The 26,614-nt window shown below is 36.9% G+C and overlaps 1 long non-coding RNA gene across 1 annotated transcript in view; it reads right to left on the bottom strand.

Annotated features, from left to right (window-relative positions):
- Positions 1 to 6,896: 6,896 nt before the first annotated feature.
- LOC148113049 (uncharacterized) overlaps positions 6,897 to 26,614 on the bottom strand; it is a 40,192-nt gene continuing 20,474 nt past the window's right edge. The window contains exons 2-3 of the long non-coding RNA XR_015728491.1: positions 15,423 to 15,506; positions 6,897 to 7,095 (exon numbers count right to left, since the gene is read on the bottom strand). This is a non-coding gene — a long non-coding RNA (uncharacterized LOC148113049). The remainder of the gene's footprint in view (positions 7,096 to 15,422; positions 15,507 to 26,614) is intronic.

Here is a 26,614-nt window from a genome sequence, read left to right as displayed (position 1 = left end):
AGTCAAAACATCAAGAAGGTTTTATGAAATTTATTGTGTCTTTCTGCTCTTTTGAGTTAAAAGCAGCCAGCATTTTCTAAGAAGGGGAAGAAAAGCTTTACATTAATTTCAGTACTACTTTTATTTTTTTTCCTTGTGTGAAACTGAAAAGTAATGACAAATGTGTAATAATAATAATAATAATAATAATAATAATAATAATAATAATAATAATAATACCTAACAATGGCAGCCAAAAGTATTGTAACAATAAAGTCAGCTGTATAGGATTCTTAAAAGAAATTTTGAAAGACAGTATATTTCTAGTGCAATGACCCACTTTTCCACTCCTGTATGTCTAGGAGCATATAAGCAGACTGAAAGGCTCGAAAATTGACAATTTGGAAGTGAGGAAAGCCTTTCTCAGAGAAATCCTGTGAGTCCTTTTAGTGACAGTGGGGAGGCTTTAAAATATCAAGAACCTCTTCCATAATGGGTAACCAGACACCATGGGGAGAGAGCAGATAGGAAAAGAGGAAAAGAGAAAAAGCTCAAAGGCTGAAGAATGCAGTCTGCCAAGGTCCCTATTCCATTCTTTGGGATGCATGAGGCTGGCCTTCATAAGGGAGTAGTATCTGTGACTATGAGGTGAAGTCCACAGGTCTTAATGTTGCTGAGATTGAGAAACACTTCTCTAGCTAACCCTTAGTTGGCATGTTCAGTACATCTCAATTACTTGATTAGATATGTTCCAGGCAAGATCCTACCAGAAAGGCCAATGAAGTCTAGACAGAGCCTTTTAAGGAGTCTGGCATTATAGCTGAAGCCAGGCACTCTAAACCTGCCAAGCCTTCAAGGTAGTCCAGGTCAGAAAACAGACTCCAAAAAGTTTAACTGAAACTTTATTTATATATTATAGACTATAACAATAGAATCTTGAAAGCCTGACTGTGCTTTCTCTTCCCTCCTTCTGATACCCCAGGGAGTCAGGGCAAAACCACTTCGAGAGTCTTTCTATACTATCCTCATTTCCTGGACTGAAAACATGTTTTTGTAACAATTGCTGCATAGTTTCTCCAAGCTCATCTCTGTTGCTTTCCACAAAGCCAGCAGCTGCCTGAATAAGATTACTTATTTGAAGCATATTGGACAAAATGTACAGTACATGGGATTCATATTATAGCAACAACTACCCCATATACATTAGTAGTAAGTCAAGGGGAGAACCATTGTACACGGAAAAAGTCAGAGTGACAATCCCTAAGGATACCCACCCAGTTCAGCTTTCATACTGCAGCCAATACATCTGAATCAGTGGTGGGTTGCCCCCGGTTCAGACCGGTTCGTAAGAACCGGTAATAAAACTGGCGGGAGGCCCAGCCCACTGCCCCGGATGTCGTCATCGGTGATCTGCGCATGCGCAGAAACTCTTGTTCCGAACCAGTAGTAAAGGTAAGTAGAACCCACCCCGATCTGCACAGATGTATCCTTGTAATCATCATGAGTAGAGCTTACTTCAAGAAAGATTTAATTTAACTTTTAAAATGAACACTAGGCTTTGTTCTGTTTTGCATTCACTCTTGGCTTGGCAACTGGATATCAGCGAGGAAAAGCCCCAGACATATTGAAAAGGTTAACAAATCTTACTTCAGAAGTTTTTTTTTTAATTACTCTATTACTCTCTGGAATTATTCCTGGTAAGCCTTTAATAGCTAATCCTGACAATAATTTACTCTGAGCTATGAAATGAACAAATGCCTTTTAATCTGCTTTTTAAAATTCCAACATAAAAGTCCCTTCTTGTACCTTGTCCTGTTCATAATTTAATATTAGAGCTTTGTAGAAGATCCTATATGCCTGTAATGTTGATTTTGTCGTCCCCCCCACCCAACACTACCAAACTACAGATACAACATCCTTGTGTTGTCAGGAAACATTAGTGCACAAAGAATAAACTAAGCATTCAAAATGCCAAGAGCTATAGTAACTGAGCTAGTTGCTTTGTTTGTAAATGATAATAAATGCAAGGATTTTGCTTTAAGGAAAGGTTGTCTTATTAAATGCAACTGACTCATCTGAAAATCCAGACGCTGGATTCCATATTCACTCCTGGTTTCCCTGTGGCAAGTTTGTGAAATGCTAGGTGAATGAATGGAGTAGTTTCTGCTGGACAAAGTTATTCTGTTTACAAAAAAATATCTCTGCTTACAAAAACATAACCCAGGTTGCCCTCAACTTATGACCATTTGCTTAGCAACAGTTCAAAGTTATGATGGATCCTCCAAAATGGACTCACAACCTGGTTCCAAAGTTTGATAGAGGCCCTTCCCTGCAGTCATATGACCACATTTCAGGCACTCAGCAACCAGCTCACATCCACATGACTGTGATTTACAGTCATGTGGACTGTAAACCAGCAATTACTTCTGGTTTCTGACAATTAAGCCCCATAACAAACAATGGGTTTGCTTGATAACAGTCACACAAAAAAGGCCATAAAGTCATGTCAGTCATGTCAGTGACCTGCTTTATAATTATCACAACGTATGATCATAATGTATAGGCTCCATTATGGTCATAAGTCAAAAATTTATGTATAGGCCATTTTAAGATGCAATAAGACCAATTGCTGTAATAGATATCACTTAGTGGGGCTTAGTTTACAGAAATACATTATATATCAGACTGCTCTTGATTATAATTTGGAAGCTTTTATCAGGACAAAACTTTAGTATCAAAAAGGAGTTAGCTAGGTGAAGCTCATTGCACTAATTGGACAGAATATTATTACTCAGGCCAGTGTTTCCCCACTTTGACAACTTTAAAATGGGTGGCTAAGGAATGTTGGGAGTTGAAGTGCATACATCTCAAATTTTCAAGCTGAAGAAACACTGACATGGATACAAGGGGCATTCATTCACCAAGTAATGAATGATATGTCATGAAATGACCTAAATTCTGCACTATACATTATGGACATCATAATGTCAAGTTGAAAATAAAATAAATTACATAAGTTATGCAAGAATGTCACTATGTATGTGGTATCATCGTTGTTTCTACTGATTAGTCAGGAAGATGGATCTGACTACAGTTCTCTTTAATTTAATATTAAGTGTACAGAAATTAGCTACCAATGGCTGACCTGCTCAAGGAAACACATAAGCAAGAATAGATGTAGAAATGTAATATTTTTTTTAACAAATATGTAATTCAGACCCCTACATTTCCTTTGATTCTGGAGTTAACCTGGTGGCATTGAAGCTTAAAGCACTGAGAATTTAAGTTTCTTTTGGAATCAGACTAGTTCTCTGTCAAAACCATCTTCCATAATTTAATGATACGTTGTGAAAGAGTTCAGTTTATTTGTCCTGCATTTTCCCCTCATCTAGCTTCCATGCATGACTGGGTTTGGATATGAAAGAAAAATTTTTTTTGTCTCTGTCCACACATTCCACATAATATATGCCTTCCTTTGAAGCTATATCAGCTACCTATTTATTTGTGAGGTCAATTCAAGGTGGTAGGATATGCTTTAAATCAGTAATACAATACTCGGGAGGAAGGCCAGACAGCTCAATAGCTTCTTCCAAACATGTTGTTAAGCCAAAGCATGTGACTCAGATCTTATGGCTCAATAGGACCTAATGGGGCTTACTGTAGAGTCAGCATTCAGTCTCATTTGGAAGCATAAACTCCATTTTGAATAGCCCTATTTTTGTTTAGTTTACTGGAAATAAAGTTCCCTATAGTGAAAATCAGCATTTGTGTCTTCCCCTTGGCTCACATCAAACCTACTTTATTAGTTGCCACAAATTGCTTATATTCAAAAGCCAAAATCCTTGTTATGGGTATAGAAATGGGAAATATATGTTCCTGAAATTGTCAGATAAAATGAAACATCTTGCTCAGCAAGGCTTGACAAACATCCTAAAGCTTCACTTCCTGTCTTCTTTGGATCATCAAGATGCTTCCAATTGTTTATTCCAGACTTTAAAGCAGCCAAGAGTCAAAATCTACCTTTTCAATATAACTGTCATTGAATCTGTCCCAGATATATCCCTCACTTATATATACAGAATGTATAGGAAATTTGGCCTAGAATATTTTTTTCAAACTTCCATCAAATCAGCTTTATTGCTGAATTAATTTTAGCCCTAAAACAAAACAAATTCATACATGATATCTTTTTGGACACAAATATAGAATAACAGCACACACAAAAAATCATATTTCATATATCTAAGAATAAAGTGCAGCCAAAGAAACTAATTGTGTGTTTTGAACAAAGTTATCCCTTGCCATTTTGCTTTTTCTCTAAGTACACAGTGATTCCCTGCCCTATTAGGAAATATTTTATGCTCATGTAACCCCATTGATTGATTTAATTAAGCCTGTTGGTAAATTAGGATTTTAAAGAGTCACTCATCCAAATAAACAGCAAATTAGCAAAATGGGCAGGCTCCAAGGTCACCTCCTGATTTTCAAGCTGCGCCCAGAAAACATCTTCTAGAAATGTACTGGATAATGTGATTCATTAGCAAAATCATCTAAGCAGCTGAATTTGGTTTAGGAAAACTGTAAAGGTTAAATGTGGATGGCTTAAGAACAGTTGTGATGTAGCTTCTATTATGTTACCTTTTAAAGATTTCCATTTTCAGTTACAAAGGTTTAAAGGAAGACATTTCCATTTGAGCAAGGGAACCAATTGAAATCTTGAGTGCTTCGTGCTTCCCTGCTAATAAATCTGATTTGACCAACCTTCCAATAAAGTTGTGACTGAAAAGAAATTATTCTGCGGAATTTCTTCAAAAGTAAAATATGCAAGAAGGTGGTAAGGAATACTGCAAACAATGTTGCAGAATGAGATAAGTAACACACCTAAATGATTCCTTCCCATAGCTAAGGCAAGTTAGATGAAGTTATGGACAAGATTTTTAGATAAGAAGTTTTGCATTTCTTCACATGTCTTATATGGTAAGGCATTTTTTTTAAAGATTTACAAGATTCTATTTCAAATGCATTACAAACTAATTGCCAGAACCAATGACGAAACTTCAAGATTAAGTGCAATCATGGTATTTTTGTCTTATTTTTTATTTGTCTTATTGATTTTACCTGCATATTCTACTTGCAATCCAATCATAAGTACCATTTGTCTAGTGTACATGCTATCTACAATATAATTCATTCTGGAGAAACCCATATCATAGTGAAGAAAATGCCATGGTGTTTGAGATGGAAAAAGTATACTCAACACCCTGTTTTCCCCAAAATAAGATATCCCTGATAATAAGCCCAATCGGGCTTTTGAGCGCATGGCAATAAGGCCAAGCGCTTATTTTAGGTAAAAAAAAAAAAAAAAAAAGACAGGGTCTTATTTTCAGGGAAACACTGTAGAATTATGGTTCATTTAGTCATCTGCCAAGATGTGAATGTCAGGAAGTATACATTGATATTATTTTGGCCATATGGGAGTCCTCAGGAAGATACATTTGAGAAACCACAACTTCTCTTTATGAATTTCCCCTGTTGTCTTGTTGGAGGAATTAAAAAGATAATTATAGTGTTTAAGGTTTTGGAGTTTTGACCAAGAGACACAATTCAAGTTCTCTTTCATTAACCATAAATTCAATCTCTCTCATGCCAATTGTTTTTATATATCTTAAAGTGTAATTATGAGAATAAAAGAGAAAGTAGTATCTGAGGTGGGGGGAATGACATGTAATGAAGATGAACATGACAATAATGACAATTCTACCTAAACTTTCTAGGACAAAAACTTAATTTCTGAGGGACCATCTATTTTATTTTATTTATTTGTTTTATTTATTTATACTTGAATTTATATACCGCCCTTCTCCCCTTCTCCCCCTAGGGACTCAGGGCGGTGAACAGCCGAAATTAAAATACATACAATATAAAAGTTAAGATAACTAAAATAAATTAAATCAATTGGCCCCCAATTTAAAACCCCAAAGCTATACAATTAAAAACTTACCCATAAAAAACCCAATTAGGCTAGGCCAGCTTGCTGAAATAAAAACATCTTCAGGGCCTTACGGAAGGTGTGGAGATCTGGGATCAGTCGTATTCTGGGAAAAAGCTCATTCCAGAGGGCGGGTGCCCCCACAGAGAAGGCTCTCCTCCTGGGGACCGCCAGCCGACATTGCTTGACCGACGGCACCCTAAGGAGGCCCTCTCTGTGAGAGCGCATTGGCCGGTGGGAGGTTATCGGTAGCAGAAGGCGGTCTCATAAATACCCTGGCCCTAAGCCATGGAGCGCTTTAAAGGTGAGAACCAACACCTTGAAGCACATCCGGAAGACTACTGGGAGCCAGTGCGGCTCACGCAGGAGAGGTGTTATATGGGAGCGCCATGTCGCTCCCGTAATCACCCGCGCGGCCACATTCTGGACCAGTTGGAGCCTCCAGGTGCTCCTCAAGGAGAGCCCCATGTATAATGGACCATCTCTTGCCAGTCACATTTACCCTACCCACCAGAGCGGGAAGGCAAGGAACGTCACAGGTTACAACAGGCTAGGGAAATACACCTGGTGTGACCCAGAAGAAGGGCCTTCTCTGTGGTCACTCCCTTTCTCTGAAACATCATTCCCCCAGAGATTAGAATGTCTCCCATTCTAACACTCTTCCGGAAGGCGCTGAAGACCTGGTTCTGCCAGTGGGTCTGGGGAACGCAGAGTGGGATGAAGCCCATTAAATGGCTTGTGTGATGTGTTGTCACCGGGGTGGGGGTTATTTTATTATGTTATTTTATTAATTTATTATTAATTCTCTTTTTTATTAACTTATATTATATTGTGTGTGTGTATTCTTGTAAGCCGCCTTGAATTGCCATGGGCGAATAGGTAGCAATATAAATTTCCAAATAAATAAAATAAAATTGCTCAGAAAGAATTTTAAATTGCTGAATCACTATTTATTGCGCCTAAAATAACATGTAAAAAACTGTTGTTGTTTTTTCCCTTTATGTACACAACAAAGCACAGAAGTACATTTTATGTGGCACAAACATATATCAGGAAGCAAGGCTGCATCTCTTCTCCTAGGTCATATAATCAATCCATCTAAGTAGTTTGAGCTGTGAGACTTGTGCCTGTTGATGAGAGAGAACAGTTGGTAAATGTCAATGTATGTATAGGTGGAAAGTACTGTAAATCTCTAGATTTGTGTAATTTATCTTCTGTAGAAAAAAAAATATCAAGCCATATCAATAGTGAAGGCAGAATGAAATTTCCAGGTTTATCACACTAGACCACAAGAGCACTGTCTGTTTTATTACATTATTTCTACCATATAGACTTTATTTAGAGGGTTTAGAGCAGCACAGAATGTGTTTTGGTAGATCCACATAACTGATGATAGAAGCTTCATCTTCTCACACTATAATAAAGATTTTCTAATAAACTGGCTTTATAAAATAATGCAATGATAGGTTTATGCTGTAGAATTATAGCATCCAGCTATATTTCTACCAGAGACATGATGCTTCAGGCATACTTTCATATGTGTACTGTATTTCAAGCAAGCCAAGACATTAATACAATAATGAAGAATCTTATCTTGTGTAGAAACCAGTGTGATGGAATCATATTTCCCCCAAGCAGGTATTTATACTAAATGCACTAATGTCTCTCAGAAGCCAACATCATCCATGTAATCAGTCATGGTGACATGTATTTAAACTGTTCATTTGCTGATTTTCTAAGGGGTGGAAAGGTTGAGTTATATGGTTAATACTCAAGTATTGTAACATGAACTGAGAACACCATGTCCAAATTCATTCTAACCAGGTTAGAAGAGATTAAAGATTCAAATTGTAGATATACTGTAGATATACCATAGATACATATAATTACAAGCCACCCTGGGTCCTTGACTGAGATGGGTGGCTATTGAAATTAAATAAATACATAAATAAAGAAGAATATTTGTAGCTCAGGAGTGAAGTAAGGGGTCCTTGGTGGTCTCTGAGCTTGGTTGTTTCTTGCAAATGTTTTATTACCCAACACTGATGATGTTACCTAGTTTGTGTGATGAAACTTCTGCAAGAAAACTGATCTCAAAGAGTACCAAAGACCCCTCAAATACATAAATAATTACTTCTCGTTCCTCCTATTTTTTTTTCCTAGGTCAACAGTCTGAATAGTTTGGGTGATCCAAGCATACCTGCTGAGCTTCTATAGTTGCGAGTGGATAAGAAATTAGATCCCCTTGTTTAGTCAGCTCCTTAACTATTGCATCATATTGTCTCTATAGATATGGGGAATTGATATGGTTGCAAACAGATTCTGTTCTTCGTGATTACTAAGTAAGAATATTAGTTACTGTTCCCTTTTTATTTCCTGGGGTATCCAGCAAGTTAAGAGTTGGCTTTGTTTGTTTGCTTGTTTGTTTGGCCTCTCTGAAGGAATGTGCCTCTCATAAAGCTTCTGGAAAGTGAAGTTTCCATCCAGACAATTTTAGAGAAAAATACCATTTTGCTTAGAGGGACAGAGAATTGCTCTCAAGTGACTCAACCTATTCCAGAATGCAGGTTTCACTAAAACACCAATACAGTATATAATGAGAACTTATGAGTATGGGTTATAAAAACAGCATAGGTTCAGGCTTGATATTTTGCAAACAATGCTACCCTTCTACAAGAATTACCTTTGACACATGCATAGAGAAAGGCTAGGCTATCAATTCACATGGTACTTTAGCTTTTCTCCAATGGTTATATAGTGCAACAGGAATTTGTGCAATTGAATAGGTAGACCCTCTCCAGAATTTGTAATAAACGTAGGAGGAATAAATTATTTAAGAATGTGCTCACCTTATTCCTACATCTCTACATCCTACCTGTACCTATTTGAGTAATCATGGCAGGACCTGTGAAGCAGAATATGTAGGCAGGAACAGACTTTGCACTGATTCATTCTTTACTTATTACTTAGCATAAGAGGTAAAGCATGGACAGATGCAAAGGATAGAAGGAATTAAATGTTGAATAGAACAATAACTTAATACTAAGCTACATTTCCACATTTACTTATAGTTACTTCTTGCAGTTTGGCAGTGGTTGGTCAGATCTAAGATGTGCTTGGGGGGGGGGTTATATTTGTTTTGGATAACTGTCAAGGCTTCTTTGATTGGTACTTGGTACCAGCAGACAAGGGCAATGCCACGGTGGTTATGAACACATCTGACTACCAAACCAAATTAACCAACCTACTCCAAGACTCCATATACAAACCCCTAAACACAGACCCCACCACCAAAACAAAACAATATAAACAAATATAACCCCCCCAAGCACATCTTAGATCTGACCAACCACTGCCTATCCAACACATACTTCATCTATAATGGACAGAAATACAAACAAACAGAAGGAGCACCCATGGGATCACCCCTCTCACCTGTCATTGCCAACCTCTATATGGAATATTTTGAAACCCAAGCTCTAGAAAAATCTGATCACAAACCCAAACTCTGGCTCAGATATGTGGACGACACCTTCATAATCTGGCCACATGGGAAAGAAAAACTGGACAACTTCCTCACACACCTTAACAGCCTACACCCCAAAATACAGTTCACCATGGAAACAGAAGCGAACAACCAACTTCCCTTCCTGGATGTCTTAGTCTACAGAAAATCCAATGGCTCCCTAGGACACACTATCTACCAGAAGAAAACACACACAAACCGCTATCTGCACGCACTCTCACACCACCACCCTGCCCAGATCAACTCTGTAGCCAAGACACTCATTTCCAGAACAAAACGCTTAGCTGACGAACAACACCTAAAAACCGAACTACACACTCTCACTAACGTACTTACATCCAATGGATTCCAAAGAAATAAGATCACCAACCTAATCCAAAAAGAAACCCCCACTAAAATCCAAGACAGAGAACAAGAAAACGGCAAAGCCCTCCTCCCATACACCACAGACAGAATAAGCAAAATCCTCCACAAACATAACATCAAGACAGCATTCTGCACAAACCGAAAAATATCCACCATCCTAAGGAACCCCAAAGACAAAATTGAGTTAGAAAATCAAGGAGTATATGAAATCCCATGCACCACCTGCCCCACCACATACATCGGACAAACCAACAGATGAATAAGTGCACGCATAGAAGAACACAAGAACTCAGTCAGAAAAGAGGAACCAACTTCTTCCCTGGTCCAACACCTTAAAGCCACAGGACATGATATTGACTTTAAAAAGACCAGAACTATCGCCAAAACTGAACACTTCAACAACAGAATAATCAGAGAAGCCATCGAGATAGAAAAACGCCCACACAGCATGAACAAACGAGATGATACCTCCCGCCTACCAGCCATTTGGAAACCCGCCCTTATTGACAAACGAGTCCCTAACATGACGAATGACACCAGACCCACACTCACAAGAGCCACACAGGATGTCACCACCACACATCCACGCAGAAAGCAGACTCAAACCCACACTGATAATGAGCCACGACCAAGGACCAGAAGCCAGACCGCAGCTGCATCATTAGCCACTTTAAACCCCTCCAATCCATACATGAAACAGACTGACACCCACCATGAAGAGCTCGCACGGCCACAAACACGAAGCCAAACAACAACAACGCAGCTCACCAGCTCAAATCCCCCTGCAACTCAGACTAAGCTGAGCACAACCAAGCCCCCACCCAAACAGAACACACCCCCAGCCAATCAGAGCACAACCAACCCCCCATCCAATCAGAGCACAGCCAAGCCCCTAACCAATCAGAACACACCTCCACCCAATCAGAACACAGCCAAGTTCCCACCCAATCAGCTCACACCCCCACTAGCAGTTAAAAGGAAGAGACAGCTGCGATCTCACATTGCTCCTGGAAGCACGAAGCCGAGAACACCAGCCTGAAGATGACGAATGAGACTTCGTTGAAACGTCGCCAAGACACTTCCAATTTTACGTGGGAGAAGACTCGAATAACCAAAGACCTACATACAAACACCCGCGAAAACCTGAGAAAACATATATATATATATATATATATATATATATATATATATATATATATATATACATACATACATACATACATACATACATACATACATACATACATATATATATATATATATATATATATATATATATATTCTTTTTTCATAGGCTTTTATGTGCATATTCTCTCTAGCCAGGTTTTACCTATGTAAACTTAGTTGTTCTTCAGCCCTAGGTTCTGTGAAATCTCATTCACAAGTTCTTGGGCCCTTTTTCTGCTGACAAACTGCAACTCTGTGTTGCTCTCTGGGAGACTCAGATAGCTATTTCTGCCTCTTAAGGCGTCCTCGGTGAGCCACACCCACTTCCCAATTATCCTCCCTGTAAAGGCATAATGTATCTTTTTTCTTTTTTCATAGGCTTTTATGTGCATATTCTCTCTAGCCAGGTTTTACCTATGTAAACTTAGTTGTTCTTCAGCCCTAGGTTCTGTGAAATCTCATTCACAAGTTCTTGGGCCCTTTTTCTGCTGACAAACTGCAACTCTGTGTTGCTCTCTGGGAGACTCAGATAGCTATTTCTGCCTCTTAAGGCGTCCTCGGTGAGCCACACCCACTTCCCAATTATCCTCCCTGTAAAGGCATAATGTATCTTTTTTCTTTTTTCATAGGCTTTTATGTGCATATTCTCTCTAGCCAGGTTTTACCTATGTAAACTTAGTTGTTCTTCAGCCCTAGGTTCTGTGAAATCTCATTCACAAGTTCTTGGGCCCTTTTTCTGCTGACAAACTGCAACTCTGTGTTGCTCTCTGGGAGACTCAGATAGCTATTTCTGCCTCTTAAGGCGTCCTCGGTGAGCCACACCCACTTCCCAATTATCCTCCCTGTAAAGGCATAATGTATCTTTTTTCTTTTTTCATAGGCTTTTATGTGCATATTCTCTCTAGCCAGGTTTTACCTATGTAAACTTAGTTGTTCTTCAGCCCTAGGTTCTGTGAAATCTCATTCACAAGTTCTTGGGCCCTTTTTCTGCTGACAAACTGCAACTCTGTGTTGCTCTCTGGGAGACTCAGATAGCTATTTCTGCCTCTTAAGGCGTCCTCGGTGAGCCACACCCACTTCCCAATTATCCTCCCTGTAAAGGCATAATGTATCTTTTTTCTTTTTTCATAGGCTTTTATGTGCATATTCTCTCTAGCCAGGTTTTACCTATGTAAACTTAGTTGTTCTTCAGCCCTAGGTTCTGTGAAATCTCATTCACAAGTTCTTGGGCCCTTTTTCTGCTGACAAACTGCAACTCTGTGTTGCTCTCTGGGAGACTCAGATAGCTATTTCTGCCTCTTAAGGCGTCCTCGGTGAGCCACACCCACTTCCCAATTATCCTCCCTGTAAAGGCATAATGTATCTTTTTTCTTTTTTCATAGGCTTTTATGTGCATATTCTCTCTAGCCAGGTTTTACCTATGTAAACTTAGTTGTTCTTCAGCCCTAGGTTCTGTGAAATCTCATTCACAAGTTCTTGGGCCCTTTTTCTGCTGACAAACTGCAACTCTGTGTTGCTCTCTGGGAGACTCAGATAGCTATTTCTGCCTCTTAAGGCGTCCTCGGTGAGCCACACCCACTTCCCAATTATCCTCCCTGTAAAGGCATAATGTATCTTTTTTCTTTTTTCATAGGCTTTTATGTGCATATTCTCTCTAGCCAGGTTTTACCTATGTAAACTTAGTTGTTCTTCAGCCCTAGGTTCTGTGAAATCTCATTCACAAGTTCTTGGGCCCTTTTTCTGCTGACAAACTGCAACTCTGTGTTGCTCTCTGGGAGACTCAGATAGCTATTTCTGCCTCTTAAGGCGTCCTCAAGGGCCCAAGAACTTGTGAATGAGATTTCACAGAACCTAGGGCTGAAGAACAACTAAGTTTACATAGGTAAAACCTGGCTAGAGAGAATATGCATATATATATATATATATATATATATATATATATATATATATATATATATATATATATATATATATATATATTACTTACAGATATGATAGATAGATAGATAGATAGATAGATAGATAGATAGATAGATAGATAGATAGATAGATTACCCATATATCACCCATATTGGAGGCTTTTAAGAAGGGACTGGACAGCCACTTGTCTTTAATGGTATAGACCAGGGGGTTGGACTAGAAGACTTCTATGGTCCCTTTCAAGTCTATTATTCTTTTATTCTGTTATATTAACAACAAAAGAATCCAGTCGATCCATTCAGGTAATTTTTAAGCATCAGGAAAGAAAACATCAACTTACTGCTGTCTGAAATTCAACCTTTGCTTTTTCAGCATACATTTATTGATTTACTTCCTTTATTATTTTGCTCAACTATTTTTTTTTTAATTTATTTATTTTAATTTGATTTATATGCCTCCCTTCTCTGGAGACTCAGAGCGGTTTACAATGCGTTAAGCAATAGCCTTCATACTTTTGTATATTTTTACAAAGTCAGCTTATTGCGCCCACAAACTGGGTCCTCAATTTACCTACTTTAGAAAAGATGGAAGGCTGAGTCAACCTTGAGCCTGGCAAGATTTGAATTTACTAATTGCAGACAGCTGGAGTTAAATTACAATGCATTAGTCTGCTGAGCTATCCAGGCTCAGGATATTTACTTATTTATCTATACACTAATTAGAAGTTTCATATCAGAGGTCCTACTATGAAAATGGTAAGAAATGCATGTTGTCCTGTTTTACTCCTTTTTTTTTTTTTACTCTTATTTACAACACAGTGATGGCCTAATCTGGATTAGGATTCTCCCACCCTTGCTCTTGATTCCTCTTTTAAAGACAGAAACCACATCTCTAACCTGATGTAAGGTTTTGATTTGATTAAATACAAAACATGATGCCAAGTGGTATTTTCATTTCATTTAAAAATAACAAGACTATGGGTTGGAGTGTGCTTCTAACAAAATGTAGGAGACAGCCTGAAGAAAAACTTAAGGCAACCCTAAAATTAAACATTGGAAAATGAGTGCAATGTCTTACATTCTATGTGTCATATATTTTGCTCTAAAGATCTTTACTTTAATTCTTCACTGGCTTATATGTGGTCAGTTTACAGTTTTAAGTCTTAGTCTGAAAACAAATCAGTAACTCAATTAGGAGGGAGGGCTTACATTTCTTTACATTTAACAAATTATAATAATATGTTCTATTGAATAAATAAGATTTCTGTCAGTTAGTTCTTTAACCTTAACCCAGCCTGTTAGTATTTTACTTATTGTTTTTTATCTGGCTTGAAGTTTTTTGCTTTAGAAGCTGAACTTCAAAGCTGAAATACATTGTATGGAGTGATTGAATATGATTTAAATAAATAAATGAGAGATTCTGGATACCTTAGTGAAATATTTTTCTCCTAATAATTTTTCTCCACTTGATTTTTCACCTCATAAGTAACTTGCTAATTGATTCTGATTATTATTCTTTATATAAGATTTGGATGGCAATTCTAAGCAACAGCATTCATGCCATTTTTTACAATTTCTCCTACCTATCTAAGGCCCATATGTGGTTTATTTCAAGACCGGAGAAAGCAATAGCTTAATAAATTCTATTTGGCAGTTACTGCCTGATCTGTTCTTTAAATCTTGTTATCAGATATAAAGCATCTGGATGACTCGATTAACAGCTGTGATTATATAAGGCAATCTCAGTAATAGTTTTTAAATAGGAGCTAGAAATTGTAAGCCTCACTGTACAGCAAAATACGCACATCAAAAATCATGAAGGGACATTTTGCACTTAGTCATGTCTGAAACCTTTTTCCATATGAACACTAAAGTTCTTAAAGTACAGTTTGTAATAAAATACTCATATTCAGTTTTCCTCAAGATCAAGTTTCTCTTAATACTGTATTAATTCAGAAAACAAGACTTCTTTAGCTCATGATGTGAACAATCTATTCAATTGTTTGCAGCTAAAATAACTAGAAAGTTTAGTTCACTTCCTTCTTAGTGTGCTGGAATTAACTTTTGGGAATAATTAAATTTTGGGAACTTTGTGAATTAACTTTTGGGGAATTTTTACCCCCGAGTTTCAAGGATGTCCACTGGATGTGTATGTATGTATATATTTAATTTGGGAAGAAGGAGGAAGAACATTTGACTTTAAATGTGGCACTTAAAATTTGTGTCTACAGAGTATTGTCCAGATTACATTTAATAAGAAAGATTGGCTATAATTGATTGTATTCCAGCAGAATTTCTTTAGATGCTCTGAAGTATTTAAAGCTTCATAGAAGTGGTATATTGAATAACATTTTAATTTTATAGCTGTTATTGATAATGTCCATGTGTGTATGTGAAGATGTGTACAACTTGATCATAGTCTCTTCCAGCTGTTTCTCACAAGCGTACAGAATTAATGTTGTTTTAGACTACTTACAGTTTTCCAAAGTTTGGGGCAGTTTCTCCTAGCTGATTCTTCCTAGCAGGGTTATACGATGCCATTAGCAGTCATCCACTCAGACTGATGTTACAATATGTCATAAGAACATCAAAGAGAAAATGACCTAGCTCAGCTTTATTTTCATCAACAGCAATAAATTCACTCTGCAACTGCCTTAGCTACAGATCATATCTGTCAGTGAACTTTTATATATAGCAGACATTCTAATGTGACCATCAAAAATGATGTCTAAAGTAAGAAGACTCATTCAGTGCTTGAATTCCAAAAGTTTGTTTCTGGCTTACCTGCAAATACAAATAGTCTTAAAATCGCCTCTGATAAAGCAGTGTGGCTAATTTCTGACTTGGGGTTAGTATTAATTTGGTCACCAACCTATACAAACAAGAGTGGCAAAGTGGGTTTGGTCAAAAATGGGAAACAACAACTTATCAAGGAGAGATGCAACCTAGAACGAAGGAGAAATTTCCTGACAGAATAATTAATCAGACTTCACTCCAAAAGTTGTGGCTGCTCCATCGCCAGAGGTTTTTAAGAAGAGATTGGACAGTCCGTTGGGTCTCCTACTTGAGCAGAGGGTTTGACAAGAAGACATTGTCCAACCTGTTATTCTGATCTCTCTTTCTTCCATGTTTGGGAATAAAATATAGTAAATGAAAAATTGCATCTAGCAACCACAGCAGGAGACAAAAGGTTTGAAATACCTTTTAATGCGTATTCTGATGCAGTTCATTATGAGCCTTCTGTTTATATGCTTTAAATATATATATAGATATATATATAGATTAAATCAGTGGTGAAATCCAATTTGTTTTACTACCGGTTACTACCGGTTCTGTGGGCGTGGCTTGGTGGGCATGGTGTGGCGTGGTGGGCGTGGATTGGTGGGCATGACCCACCCACTCCAGGGGAAGGATACTGCAAAATCCTCATTCCCTCCCCACTCCTGGGGAAAGGATATTGCAAAATCTCCATTCCCACCTCACTCTGGGGCCAGCCAGAGATGGTATTTGCCGGTTCTCCGAACTACTCAAAATTTCCACTACTGGTTCTCCGAACTGCTCAAAATTTCCGCTACCAGTTCTCCAGAACCTGTCAGAACCCGCTTGATTTCATCCCTGGATTAAATGCAGTACTGCATTTAATAGACATTTTTCTGTTTCCTGGATCAAATCTCTGGTGGTGTTTCGTTTCTTTTTTCTTTCTTTCTTTTACAGCAAATTAGTTTGGTCTCATTTATTCATTAGTTTATTTTTAATGCAATCTAAAGAAATAGTGGTATATATTGTCAGCTACAGTTTTTCTAATATATTTTCATTTCCTAATATACCTATCTCTGCAAACAGTACTGCCTTGTACTGCCCCCCGCTTCTGTATTTTTTTTTTTTAATTTGATTTATATGCTGCCCTTCTCCGGAGACTCAGGGGGGCTTATAATGCGTTAAGCAATAGCCTTCATACTTTTGTATATTTATACAAAGTCATTTTATTGCACCCATAATCTGGGTCCTCATTTTACCTACCTTAGAAAGGATGGAAGGCTGAGTCAACCTTGAGCCTGGTGAGATTTGAACTTGCAGTAATTGCAGGCAGTAGATGTAAGTGGATGTTAATAACAGTGCTTTAGTCTGCTGAGCCACCAGAACTATTGACTCCTGGTGACAGCCTGGGTAACTCCATACAATTTTCTTGGCAAGATTTCACAAGTAGTTTGCCATTCTTCTCATCCTAGGGCTAAGAATGTGTGTCACAGTCACCCAGCTGGCTTTGGTTGGACTAGAACTCAAGGTTAGACTAGAATTCAGTCTCCTAATTTCTAATCTAGTGACTTAACCACTACACCAAAAGGGCTCTCGTTCAGTTTGTAATTTACTGATATTCCAAGATCTTTTGTGATATGTAGTTTTACAGAGTTCCATATTCCCCATTCTATAGCTGCACATTTTATAGAAAGCTTTACTTTTACTTCTGTTATTTTCAATCCATTGCTCTAATACATAAAGGCTATTTTATAATTTTATAATTTTCAATTATATTCCTCTCCTCTAGAATATTAGCTATCCTATCCAATTTACTGTCATATTATTTAAGAGCATTGCCTTTCTTCATATTTTCTGCCTGAATATATAGAGTTTGGAGAATGAAGGAACAGAGCTCTATGTCTGAATATAATTGACTTTCTTTTCTTTTTTACATTTTTAAACGTTGCAACCTAGTTTATGTTTATGATGATAGATAGATAGATAGATAGATAGATAGATAGATAGATAGATAATAGATTAAGTGGTGACCTCATGTTTCTTTTCTGACAATCTTATGTCCTTCCCAAAGTTTGCAGAAATCAAATCAAAACAAAATTTAAACCTTGGTCAGAAGTTGCAGAAATATCAGACTAAGATAAAGATTCAAAATATGCTTCTCAATTCATAAATACATAATCCTAGTGTGCTGTGTATTACTAAATTATACCCAGTAGGTCTGGGGAACTCAGAGCAGGATGGAGCCCATTAAATGATTTGTGTGATGTGTTGTCACTGGGGTGGGGGGGATATTATATTGTTTTATTAATTTGTTATTTGATTACTTTTTTCTTTTAGTTTTATTTTTTATATATGATGTTTTTATATTCATGTAACCTGCCTTGAGTTGCCATGTGAGAATAGGTGGCAATATACATTTTCTAAATAAATAAATAAATAAGATAATACTATAAAAATATTAGAGACTTGATATAGTATTACTCTATATGTCAGTTCATTCACAGAGTATTACTTTGGAGTATTCAAATTAAATCATTTAAGCCATATAAATATGGATTTATTAAGCAAATCAGAAAGGAGCTACAGTCTTAAATGCTACAATGGGATATATTAAAAGAGCTCATAAGGCAACAGATTTTGTTTTAAGTAATAGCTATTTATTTTACAATAGAGATAAAAAAAATAATTAAAAAGACCTATACTTAATCCTTTAGCATTCTACATTAATTCCAAAGAGAAATGAATTAATCTTCTCCCATTGTATGGTAATTCACAGCTCAGAATGTTAATTCTAAAAGACTATAGTTTAATCCTGTAGAATAATATAGGGTCTCTCCCACATACAGATACCGGTATTTCAGCTTCTTTCCCTGCCAAATAAATAAATGAAACTTTTTGATGGTTCTTCTAGGCAAATAATTGAAATTAATTCTCATTCTGACACCATTGTACCTTGTCTACTGGATTTGTTTACAACAGTTTATTTTATGGTTCAATGCATAATCAGCCAGATATTTAGACTGGACCTGGCATTTTTATTCACCTATGTGCTGCCTGTCTGCCTGCCCCCCCCTCTCTCTCCCTCCCTCCCTCCCTCCTTCCCTCCCTCCCCCCTCTTTCTCTGTTTGTGTGGTGTAACCCAGCTAGAATAGACTAGTAGATAATCAGGCTAGTAGAGAAGTCTATTGAATTTATAGAGCAAAGCTAAATTCTAGAGTTAAAATGTTTTAATTAAAGAACATGGCTCTTGCACCAGGCTCCAGCTGCTGAAACTGCTGGAACATTTTAGTTTAGTTCTTTAAACAAATGTGTAAAACTTGCTCAGAATTGATGCCTATAAGCCTTTTTTGAATCCTGCGTGGTCTAAAGCACCATTCTTAATTATTTCCCAAGCCTGCTTAGCTTTACTATAGAGCCATATATATGATAACACCCTACCAAGAGCACTATAACCTACTAGCTAGATATTATGTAGATATATTCTTTTGAGAATGTTTTGATGCTGGCTATCATATATCTCAGCTGGTCTGCATTAATTCTTGTTTTAGAAGAATAACTTAAAAGAACGATTTTAATGAGCAACCAAAGATAAAAGAAGTTGAAGATCCCAAACCTAGGATAAAATTCTACTACTTAGATTTAAAAAAACAAAACAAAACAAAAAACTATGTGTTTGTTTTGTTATTCAACTGTAAGAATCTATTACAAGTTTTATAACTTTCTTTAAACTGTAAATAAACTCAACAAGAATTAACATGTGAAAAAGTAGTGAAGCTAAGGCAGAGGTGGGATTCACTTATTGTTACTACTGGTTTGCCCAGCACCGGAAATGGGAGCGTGTGCGCCACCCACACATGCGTGTGGCATCACAAATCACAGCAATTTGCTTGTGCGCGCCATCCTCACATGGGTGTGACATCAAAAACATGGCAATATAGGACAGAATTGCATCTGGGAGGACGGGCAAGCCTACCTGCAGGTTGCCACTACCAGTTTGCCTGAATCGGTCACAACCGGCTGAATACCACCTCTGAGCTAAGGTGAAGTTTACGTCAGTGGGGGAAAGCCTTTTTTAAAAAGGCCTTTGAAATGTATCTGCAGTAGAGGTGGGTTTCAGCAGGTTCTGACCAGTTCTGGAGAACTGGTAGCGGAAATTTTGAGTAGTTCAAAGAACCGGTAGTAAAAATTCTGACTGGCCCCACCCCCATCTATTCTCTGCCTCCCAAGTCCCAGCTGATCGGGAGGAAATGGGGATTTTGCAGTAACCTTCCCCTGGATTGGGGAGGGAATGGAGATTTTGCAGTATCCTTCCCCTGCTACGCCCATCAAGCCATGCCACGCCCACCAAGCCACACCCACAGAACCAGTAGTAAAAAATTTTGAAACCCACCACTGATCTGCAGATATGATCCTTTGACGAAGTCAAATTTCCTTTATGAATGTTATGAAACTCCAAGAATGCTTTGAATATGCCTTTTTTTTTAAAAAAAAAAATCACCTTGATTGCTTTTATATCACAGGTTTATGTAAATTAAAAGCTACAAATTTATAGAATAAATTTATAATGCATTTGTGCATTAGTATATTAGATTTATGTTACTGAGGCTTAGAAGAAATAGTTGATGGCCATCTGCTTTGCAGACTCATGTTGGAAAATAATGAAATTATATTTCTTCTGTATCCTTCCTCACAAAGCAATCCTAGCTTGACAGCCTGAATCCTGATATATGCCATTGTGACTTTTAATTGAAGCTTGAAGACTACTTCATGAGAATTTTCTTATTTCTCTATTTTCAAATAATGGGACAAAAACCAAATAAAGTTAAAACTTTTAAATATATCCAACATTCTAAAGAAGAACCTGTGAAGGTTATGGAACAAAAAGTTAATTCATACCTGGATGTGTGGCCCAAAGTTTAGGTACATCTTATAACAATCTAACTTTTGACTATACTAGGCAACCCTTTGAACCATTGTCTTATCCATTAAGGGAAAGGTAGTGTAGTGCCATGTGACCAGAATGAACATTAAATTCTAGGCTGATCATATTTTTTTTACATCAATGATGGATGGTTTTGTGATTACCTATGGGGCTGTCACAAAGAGGTGGGGTAAACTTATTCCAAAGCACCTGAGGGCAGAACAAGAAGTAATGGGTGGAAACTTATCGAAGAGTGATCCAATCTAGAATTTTCCTGTCAGAGAGAACAATTAATCATTGCAAAAGCTTGCCTCCAGATGTTGTGGACGTTCCATCACTGAAGGTTTTTAAGAAGACATTGGACAGACATTTGTCCAGACTCGTATAGAGTCTCTCGCTTGAGCTAGGGGTTGGACTAGAAGACTTCCAAGGTCCCTTCCAATTCTGTTGTTCCATAAACTCTGTAAGAAAATCTCTATACAATCTTACCATCTTCTGCAGTTCTTAATATATTTGAGGTTGTTTTTATGGAAAAGTACAACATTTTTATGCTCCTGATGAAAGCTTTTATGCAGTTTTCTTGCACTGGATATATCATAAGTAGAAAAATAGGAAAAAAATGTGGTAGAAAATGAATATTTATTTACATAAACAACATAAATGGAATGATTATTGGTCGACAAAAAACAGTGGGAGTGGGAACAACTTCCAACTTCCTTCTGGCTTCCCCATTGACATTTCTTGTGGGAAGCTATCAGGCAACTCAGAAATTCATAATTGTGTGACAGTGAGAGTCACCACAACTGTCAGGACTTCGCAGATTGTCGGGTCTGAACATCATGAAAATTTCAATTCCATTAGTGTAATAGTATTTTTTTTAAGCATTTTTTATGTTAGTGGATTTTAAGTACCTTTATTCAAAAACTGTTGCAATATAATCCACTATTTCAGCAAACAGAAATAGGTAAACATAATGAGTTTTTTTAAAAAACTATATATATGGTTATATTAAGAACTTACTTGAAATGATTTGAGGTGGAATTGACCCTGAGTGATGCAAACAATCTCATTACGTTGATATAAGTCTATGGAATTATTATTAATGTTGTGACTTTGAGTCCGGGTTAACATCTAGTAACTAGTCCCTGAAGTTTTCCTGGCAAAGTTTTTCAGAAGTGGTTTGGCATTTCCTCCTTCCTAGACTTGAGAGCCATGACAAACATTGGTTTAGAAGTTCTAATTTTTAGCCTGGTGCTTTAACCACTACCCCAAACTGACTCACATTCAGTTTGTAATCGACTGTTATTCCAAGATCTTATGTGAATGTTTTCTTTTTTTTACCAAGTCACATATTCCTCATTGTAAAGCTGCACATTTTATTTTAGTTTCCAAAGGGAGAGCTCTACTTTTGCTTCTGTGTCATTTTCAATGCATTGCTCTGACACATCAAGACAATTTTCAATTATATTCTTCTCTTCTAGAATACCAGCTAGCCTATCAAATTTTCTGTCATAGTATTTAAGAGTATTTCCTCTTTTCAGATTTCTTCCCTGAATATATATAGAGGTTGGAGAATGAAGGAGCACTGTTATATGCCTGAACATAATTGACTTTTTTTCTTCTTCCACATTTTTATATAGTGCACTATGGTTTGTGGCTTTTTTGTTTTATTTTTTAAGTTCTGAGAGAGCTATATAAAGCAGTATGTATGTAGGCATATTGTCAACCCTGAAGCTGACCTGGCCGAAGCCATCTTGGAGCTTCAGGGTTGCCACACTGGAGCGAGGGATAGGGAGAGGGGATTAGAGATAGCTGGAGCTATATAGTCAAAATAAAATACGTTCTCTTGGGAACCAAGGACATTCTCACACCTGGCCGGAGGAAGGAACAGGGGTGAAATCCAGCAGGTTCTGATATGTTCTGGAGAACTGGTAGCAGAAATTTTGAGCAGTTTGGAGAACCGGTAACGGAAATTCTGAGTAGTTTGGAGAACCGGCAATTTCTCCTCTGGCTGGCCCCAGAGTGGGGAGGAAATGGGGATTTTGCAGTATCCTTCCCCTGCCATGCCTACCAAGACATGCCCACCAAGCCACACCATGTCCACCAAGCCTCACCCACAGAACCGGTAGTAAAAAAAAATTGGATTTCACCACTGGGAAGGAGGAATAACGTCACCAGACCTGTGGACATTGCCATGATTTTGTCATGTGACTGATTGTTTGGGTTTGGGGGAAAAAACTTTTATTTTTAATTAGGTGAAAACCAAGGGGCCTCCCAGAGTTCGTTTTCACCAGGTATGTGCCAATTTGATATTTCCAATAAAGCTATTCTTTGAGGAAACTACCTGCCTTGGAGTTTTTGCTTGCAGAACAGCAGGGTTCTATTACTTGGAACCCTGACATATATATGTATATATGCATGGAGAGAGAGAAACAGTGATGATAATATATATGTAGATCTATAGATCTAGATCTAGATCTAGATATCAATAGAAAGAGATTAAAAACATAAAAAAATTAAGAAAAAAAGAAATTCCCAGAAAAAGCTAATTACAGAAGAACGCATTATGTTACATGGAGTCTCCTAAAAAAAATCTACAGCATACACTGTGCTACTTGTTACTTATCTAGATACACAAATTAGAAGTAAAAGTAATCCATCATTTCTCCCCTGTTGATTCAATTGCATTTTATTTAGTTCAAAAGAGCAAAATATATTTTCACAATCCTTTCTGTTTGGAAATGAATAGATAGCTGTATCGCTGAAATAGTTTGTGGAACTAAATTTTAAGTTTTTTTTTTCCTAGTCTCCCCAGTATCATCTCTTGTGCATGTCACCAAAACATCTGCACATTTTTTAAAATAATTTTTTATTCATTTCATATAAAAATATTGGACACACTGCGGCCATCCTGGCATTATCGCCGCCATACACACTAACAGATAAAACAAATATCATATATACTCATCATACATTACTGATTATCTACAATTATTCTGCCCGATATAGTCATTTATATTTATAATATATTATATCACATTTCAGATCTACAAATCCTGATTATTTCCTGTTCCAACTCCCCCCTCTCAGTTCCAACCGTTGTTAAAATATATCATATATAATATTCTGTCCTTTGTTTTTTTAATTCTAACATCAATCTATCCATTTCTGTGAAAACATCTGCACATTTTTAATGACTGTATGAACTAAAGTTCAAGAGTATATGTGAATAGTATGTACACCTCCATCTTCGTGAAATACAGAAAAATAGGGTAGTTTGAGAGGCATTTTTATATATTCTAGTTTGCATCATCTAGAATATTATGAAAATGCTTGGTCTAAATACCAAGTTTTGATTTCAATTGTGATATACTGACTAAAATATACCAAAATGGGTCAATATTGTGCTTTCCATGAATGAAAAATGCTGTTATGATAAAGGCTAGTAGCTTAGTCTTTATTTTATCTACATTATTAAATAGCATTAAATTTAAACTTTGATTTACCAAAACCACAATGGATACCTTAAGTAAATATCTATGCAACATCTGATGATAAACATGAAACATGTTTGCAACTTGATATGTAAAGAGGACTGAATGGTAAAAGGCATGAATGACAAGAAAGAAAAGAATAATAGAATAACAGAGTTGGAATGGACCTTGGAGGTCTTCTAATCCAACCCCTTGCTTAGGCAGGAAACCCTACACCACTTCAGAGAAATGGTTATCCAACTCCTTCTTAAAAACTTCCAGTGTTGGAGCATTCAGAACAAGTTGTTCCACTGATTAATTGTTCTGACTGGCAGGAAAACAGTTGAAGAGTAGAATTGAAATGACATGGAATTTCAATGTCTACCAAAGATATTGTTGAAAAGGAAATGTTCAAATGTTGTGAGAAAGTTAAAACCATGTAACTAGAGGCATGTTAAAATTTGGATGTGGTTTGCATGTGGAGGGCCAGTGCAATTTGCTTCATAAGCACATGAAATTATATAGCCATACACTAAATAAATAAATAAATCGCTTTATTATTAGAAAAATGCCATTACTATTCCTCTCTCAAAGGAAAAATTACTACATTGTGAATGCTACAGAGGATTAGTATATTAAAGTTCCCTAGAAAGGTATTTGGCAATATTTTGACTGAATGAAACAGTAGAAGAGATAAACAAATTTTGCTCCTTGCAATTTTATGCCAGGCAGGAGTGTGTGAGACCAGGTTTTTCTCTTCAGTAAGATTGTTGAAAAATGTATGAATGTTTATTGACGTAGAGAAAGTACATAATAATTTGAAATATATTATAGTGTATGATCGCCCTGAAATATGGAATGTTTTCTACAAATATGGAAATGATGGTTGGTTTCTAAACGTGATAGTGCGAGTAAAGCATGTGTGAAAATAAATGACTAGTTATAAAAGATTCAGCGCTGAATAGGGAATAAGACAAATATGTGTGATATCCCCTTGGTTGTTTAAAGTATTTATGGATGAATATATATATATATATATATATATATATAAATATTGTTTATGGTAATATTAGAGGAAACTTGGATGGGGACATATATATATGCAAAATGTATTATATTGTTGACTGAGAATCTGAATGATTTTTAGCAAGTGTTGTATACCTGGGGCAAAGAGTTGTCTTCACTTTTACAGACAGAAAGGCTGCAAAATAGTCAATAACAATTGTTTGTTAAACATACAGGTAGTCATCAACTTACAACCACAATTGTGCCCAAAATTTATGTTGCTAAGTAAGACATTAAGATTCTCAGTCATCCAGGTTGTCCCAAAAGTGCTTTTTCAAGAAGCAGCTGGACTTCCTTTGTTTTTGTTTTTTCTTGGAGACATTTCACTTCTCATCCAAGAAGCTTCTTCAGTTCTGATTGAATGGTTGGTCCCCAGCCAGAACTGACAAAGCTTCTTGGATGAAAAGTGAAATATCTTCAAGGAAAAATAAAGAAAGTCTAGTTGCCTCTTGAAAAAACACCTTTGGGATCTCAGTGTACCAAGTTCTATCTGCTTCAGTATATTTCTTACTGCTTTATTTTTAGTCTGAGAAAGGAGAGTGAAATGGGAAAATCATCTAGAATCACCAATTTAAAATATTAAATAAAGCAAGTGTTATTTCAGAACAGATTTGAAAACCAGAATTAACAATAGTCTATATCCAAACAACATGTCTAAGAGGAAAGATTGGTTGAGAAAACCATGAAGAAAATATGGATATTTTATTTCAACATTGCTGCATGCATATACCAATAAGACAAAGAAAGACACCATGATATGCAGATTAATTCATTTCATTTTCATTTTCATTTTATTGAATTTGTATACCGCCCTACTCCCGAAGGACTCAGGGCAGTGAACAGCCATAGAATAAAACATATAAATACAAAATTTAAAATAGAATAAAACAAATTAAATAATTTGGCTGAACAAATTTAAAACCCCAATAATTTAAAACCAAATTTAAAATTTCTATTTAAAAAGGGGAAAGAACTTAGGTCAGGCCGGCTTGATGAAATAAAAACGTCTTGAGCGCGTGACAGAAGGTACGCAGATTCAGGATCCTCCGTATCTCCAGGGGGAGCTCGTTCCAGATAGTAGGTGTCCCCACAGAGAAGGCTCTCCCCCTAGGGGCCGCCAGTCGGCATTGTTTGGCCGACAGCACCTGGAGGAGCCCCTCTCTATGGGAGCGTACTGGTCGGTGGGAGGCTATTGGTGGTAGCAGGCGGTCCCGTAAATAACCAGGTCCTAAGCCATGGAGCGCTCTAAAGTTGAAAAAGTTCAATTTTTTAAAATGCTGAAATGGATGTTTTCTTATTCAAATTTACTTAAAGTACATTGGTTTCTGCTAATCTAGGATGTCTAACATTGCTGGCAAGATTCACTTTTGGTTTAGATAAAAGAGCTAATTCGTGGTGTTTCATGTATGGACACAATGTGAATTGTGCTGGTGAAGTGAAAAGACTACCAAG

The sequence above is a fragment of the Pantherophis guttatus genome, chromosome 6 (assembly GCF_059756535.1).
Source record: "Pantherophis guttatus breed Tessera chromosome 6, ASM5975653v1, whole genome shotgun sequence".
Taxonomy (NCBI): domain Eukaryota; kingdom Metazoa; phylum Chordata; class Lepidosauria; order Squamata; family Colubridae; genus Pantherophis; species Pantherophis guttatus.
Note: the sequence above shows the minus strand (reverse complement) of the source record. Positions and strands in the feature narration are given on the sequence as shown.